The sequence below is a fragment of the Triticum aestivum genome, chromosome 4B, assembly GCF_018294505.1.
Source record: "Triticum aestivum cultivar Chinese Spring chromosome 4B, IWGSC CS RefSeq v2.1, whole genome shotgun sequence".
In the NCBI taxonomy this organism is placed as follows: Eukaryota; Viridiplantae; Streptophyta; class Magnoliopsida; order Poales; family Poaceae; genus Triticum; species Triticum aestivum.
The window spans coordinates 117110299-117116298 of NC_057804.1; positions in this window are offsets into that span (position 1 = coordinate 117110299).

Consider the following 6000-nt stretch of genomic DNA (forward strand, 5'->3'; position numbering starts at 1 on the left):
GGAGTATCTTGAGGGGTTTTGGTTGATTTGTGTCTTAAGGTGTTATTCTAGTACGAACTCTTTTATAGATCGATCCAAAATAATAACTTTGAGGTGGTTTCGTACCCTACCATAATCTGTTCGTTCGTTCTCCGCTATTAGTGTCTTTGGAGTGACTCTTTGTTGCATGTTGAGGGATTGTTATATGATCAATCTATGTTATTATTGTTGAGAGAACTTGCACTAGTGAAAGTATGAACCCTAGGCCTTGTTTCTTATCATTGCAATACCGTTTACGCTCACTTTTACCACTTGTTACCTTGCTGTTTTTATAATTTCAGATTACAAATACCTTTATCTACCATCCATATTGCACTTGTATCACCATCTCTTCGCCGAACTAGTGCACCTATACAAATTACCATTGTATTGGGTGTGTTGGGGACACAAGAGACTCTTTGTTATTTGGTTGCAGGGTTGTTTGAGAGAGACCATATTCATCCTATGCCTCCTACGGATTGATAAACCTTAGGTCATCCACTTGAGGGAAATTTGCTACTATCCTACAAACCTATGCACTTGTAGGCCCAACAACGTCTACAAGAAGAAGGTTGTGTAGTAGACATCAAGCTCTTTTCTGGCGCCGTTGCCGGGGAGGTGAGTGCTTGAAGGTATATCTTTAGATCTTGCATTCGAGTCTTTTTGTTTCTTGTTTTATCACTGGTTTAGTTTATAAAAGAAAATTACAAAAAAATGGAGTTAAGTTTGTCTCATACGCTTCGTCTTTTTAATATCTTTCGTGAGAATGATGGAAGGGAAAATTGTGCTCAAGTGCTAGAAGAAGAATTACATAGAATGCTTGTCATGAAATATGTGAATGATGAGCATGATTGCAATGTTGTTAGTATGAATTCCTTGAATATCCATGATGCTAATGATATGCAAAGCCACAAGCTTGGGGAAGCTATGTTTGATGAAGATGATATTTTTTGTCCCCCAAGTTTTGATGAGCAAATTTATTATGATGAAAGCATGCCTCCTATTTATGATGATTATATTGATGAAAGTGGGTTTGGAAGAGTGTCAACTTTAGGAAGTAGTGATCCCACTATTTTGGAGGATGTTGAATCTTATTATGATGATTATGAAAGTGGATTTGGAAGAGTGTCAACTTTATTTTGTGATGATTCCACTATTTCGGAAGAGGTTCCAATTGATTATGAGAACAAAGTTGCTATCTGTGATGTTTATTGTGATGACTTGTATGCTATAAAGAATAATTATAACCATGAAACTTGTCATCATGATTTTAGTTTTCAATTGGATTACGCCTCTCATGATAATTATTTTGTTGAGTTTGCTCCCACTACTATTCATGAGAAGGATTTTGCTTATGTGGAGTAGTAAATTTTCTATGCTTGTAGATCATGAAAAGAATGCTTTTGGTGCTGGTTATATTGTTGAATTAATTCATGATGCTGCTGAAAATTATTATGAGGGAGGAACTTACGCTTGTAGGAATTGCAATAATATCAAGTTTCCTCTCTATGTGCTTAAAATCTTGAAGTTATGCTTGTTTTGCCTTCCTATGCTAGTTGATTATTGTTCCCATAAGTTGTTTGCTCACAAAATCCCTATGCATAGGAAGTGGGTTAGGCTTAAATGTGCTAGTCATATGCTTCATGATGCTCCCGTTATGTTTCAATTCTTATCTTTTATGTGAGCATCATTGTCATCATCATGCCTAGCTAAAAAGGCATTAAAGAAAAGCGCTTGTTGGGAGACAACCCAATATTTATCCTTACTGTTTTTGTGTGTCTACATGATTATTCTACTGTATTAATCATGTTTTATAGCTTTTGTTTCAATAAAGTGCCAAGTAGAACCTTTGGGAAGACTTGGGTGAAGTTTATGTGATCTTGCTGTAGAAAACAGAAACTTTTGCGCTCACGAGATTAGTTGCCATTGTTTACTGGAGAGTGCTTTTAGGTTGATTCTTTTTGCAAATGATTAATAGACAAATTACTCAGGTCCAGCAATTTATTTAATAATTGTTGGGATTCCAGAAGTATACGTTTGATAAAGATTACTACAGACTGTTCTGTTTTTGACAGATTCTGTTTTTCATTGTGTTGTTTGCTTATTTTGACGCATCTATGGCTAGTATTAAGTGGTATGAACCATAGATAAGTTGGAGTCCAGTAGATATTACACCAATATGAATTTAGAATGAGTTCATTACAGTACCCTAAGTGGTGGTTTTATTTTCTTATACTAACGGAGCTTACGAGTTTTGTGTTGAGTTTTGTGTGGTTGAAGTTTTCAAGTTTTGGGTAAAGATTCGATGGACTATGGAATAAGGAGTGGCAAGAGCCAAAGATTGGGGATGCCCAAGGCACCCCAAAGTAATATTCAAGGACAACCAAGATCCTAAGCTTTGGGATGCCCCGGAAGGCATCCCCTCTTTCGTCTTCGTTCATCGGTAACTTTACTTGGAGCTATATTTTTATTCGCCACATGATATGTGTTTTGCTTGGAGCGTCATTTTCTCCTATTAGCATTTGATTTATGTTATTTATATTAATGTTTTGTATCTTTAGTTTCAATAAAAAAAGTCAAGGATAGCCTTTGCCATGCTTATTTTGCTAAGTATACATGTTGCTGTTTGAAAACAGAAAGTTTACCGCTGTTGCAAAAATTCCCTAGAAAAGTTAGAGAATGGTATAACGTTGAATCTTTTTGCATATTAAGCTCAGATAAATTTATTACAGTGGGAATTTTAGTTCATAATTTTTGGAGTCAGGGAAGTATTGGTACTCTTGCATTCTTTTCAGACTGTACTGTTTTGGCAGATTGCTGTTATGGTTGCATTATTTGCGTATGTTTGCTTGTTTAATGATTCTATTTGAGGATAAGAGTATTAAATATGCAGAGGCATTTAGTATGCAATGTTGAATATTTATTTTAGTGATTTGTTACAGTAGAAAATGATAAGGTTTTGCATTGGTTTATGCTAACCTATCTCACAAGTTCTTGTTGAGTTTGTTGTGAATGAAGCTTTTGATAAAAAGAGAAACCATGATATGAGAGGAATTAAGGAGACACAAAAGTTCAAGCTTGGGGATGCCCAAGGCACCCCAAGATAATATTTCAAGAAGTCTCAAGCATCTAAGCTTGGGGATGCCCCGGTAGGCATCCCACCTTTCTTCTTCGACAATCATCGGTTAGTATCGGTTGAGCCTAAGTTTTTGCTTCTTCACATGAGTTGTGCTATCCTTGCAATGTCATTTTATATTGTTTTTCTTGCTGCTTGAATAAGATACCAAGATCTGAAATTCTTTAATGAGAGAGAGTCTTTGCATAGCTGCATAATTATTTAGCTACTCTTTGATCTTCACTTATATCTTGTTGGAGTAGTTTGTCGTTTGCTCTAGTACTTCACTTATATCTTTTAGAGCACAGCGGTGGTTATATTTTGAAGAAATTGCTAGTCTCTCATGCTTCACTTATATTATTTTGAGAGTCTTAAACAGCATGGTAATTTGAATGAAAACTATCATAGGAAGTGAATTGGATGCTATGGTCAATATGTTGCTTGATAATTGTTTTGAGATATAAAGGTAGTAATGTTAGAGTCATGCTAGTGGGTAATTATGAAATTGAGAAATACTTTTGTTGAAGTTGGCAAGTCCCGTAGCATGCACGTATGGTAAAAGTTGTGTGACAAATTTGTTGCATGAGGTGCTCTTTTGATTGTCTTCCTTTTGAGTGGCAGTCGGGGACGAGCGATAGTCTTTTCCTACCAATCTATCCCTCTTGGGGCATGCGTAGTAGTACTTTGCTTCGAGGGCTAAGTAGACTTTTGCAATAAGTATATGAGTTCTTTATGACTAATGTGAGTCCATGGATATACGCACACTCATCCTTCCACTTGCTAGCCTCTCTTATTACCGCGCAACTTTCGCCGGTATTGAACCCATTATTTACCTTCCTCAAAACAGCCACCATACCTACCTATTATGGCATTTCCATAGCCATTCCGAGATATATTGCCATGCAACTTTCCACTGTTCCGTTTATTATGACACGTTTCATCATTGTCATATTGCTCTTTGCATGATCATGTAGTTGACATCGTATTTGTGGCAAGGCCACCTTCATAATTTTCATACATGTCGCTCTTGATTCATTGCATATCCCGGTACACCGCCGGAGGCATTCATATAGAGTCATATCTTGTTCTAGCTTTCCGTTGTAATTCTTGAGTTGTAAATCCATAAAAGTGTGATGATCTTCATTACTAGAGCATTGTCCCAGTGAGGAAAGAGTGATGAAGACTATGATTCCCCCACAAGTCGGGATGAGACTTTGGACTTTATAAAAATAAAAGAGGCCAAAGAAGACCACCAAAAAGAAAGAAAAAGAAGAAAGAAAAAAAGAGAAAGAAAAAAAGAAAAAAAAGAGAAAGAAAAAAAAATTAAAAGAGAGAAAAAGAGAGAAGGGACAATTGCTACTATCTCTTTTCCACACTTGTGCTTCAAAATAGCACCATGATCTTCATGATAGAGAGTCTCATATGTTGTCACTTTCATATACTAGTGGGAATTTTTCATTATAGAACTTGGCTTGTATATTCCAATGATGGGCTTCCTCAAAGTGCCCTAGGTCTTCGTGAGCAAGTAAGTTGGATGCACACCCACTTAGTCTCTTTTGTTGAGCTTTCATATATTTATAGCTCTAGTGCATCCGTTGCATGGCAATCCCTACTCACTCACATTGATATCTATTGATGGGCATCTCCATAGCCCGTTGATACGCCTAGTTGATGTGAGACTATCTTCCCTCTTTTTGTCCTCACAACCACCACCATATACCACCATAGTGCTATGTCCATGGCTTACGCTCATGTATTGCGTAAGAGTTGAAAAAGCTGAAGCGCGTTAAAAACTATGAAACAATTGCTCGGCTAGTCATCGGGGTTGTACATGATGGGAGTATTTTGTGTAATGAAAATGAAGCATGGCCTAACTATATGATTTTGTAGGGATAAGCTTTCTTTGGCTACGCTATTTTGATAGGACATGATTATTTGTTAGTATGCTTTGAAGCATTATTATTTTTATGTTTTGTAAAGCTTTTATCTTGAACCATTTGGATCTGAACATTCATGCCACAATAAAGAAAATTACATTGAGAATCATGCTAGGTAGCATTCCACATAAAAAATTCTGTTTTTATCATTTACCTACTCGAGGACGAGCAGGAATTAAGCTTGGGGATGCTTGATACGTCTCCAATGTATCTATAATTTTTGATTGCTCCATGCTATTTTATTATCTGTTTTGAATGATTATGGGCTTTATTATACACTTTTATATTACTTTTGGGACTAACCTATTAACCGGAGGCCTAGCCCATATTGCTGTTTTATTGCCTGTTTCAGTATTTCAAAGAAAAGGAATATCAAGCGGAGTCCAAACGGATTGAAACCTTCGGCAATGTGATTTTTTGGAAGAATGTCATCCTGGAGACGTGGAGTTCAAGTCAGAAGATACTCAAGGACTCCACGAGATAGGAGGGCGCGCCCTTAGGGGGGGGGGCTGTCTCGTGGGCCCCTCGAGCACCCCCCGACCGACTTCTTTCGCCTATATAGTCCCACGTACCCTAAAAACATCTAGGGAGAAGATAGATTGGAAGTTCCACCGCCACAAGCCTCTGTAGCCACCAAAAACCTCTCGGGAGCCCTTCCCGGCACCCTGCCGGAGGGGGAATCCTTCACCAGTGGCCATCTTCATCATCCCGGCGCTCTCCATGACGAGGAGGGAGTAGTTCACCCTCGGGGCTGAGGGTATGTACCAATAGCTATGTGTTTGATCTCTCTCTCTCGTGTTCTCTCTCGTGTTCCCTTTATGGCACGATCTTGATGTATCCCGAGCTTTTCTATTGTAGTTGGATCTTATGATGTTTCTCCCCCTCTACTCTCTTGTGATGAATTGAGTTTTCCCTTTGAAGTTATCTTAT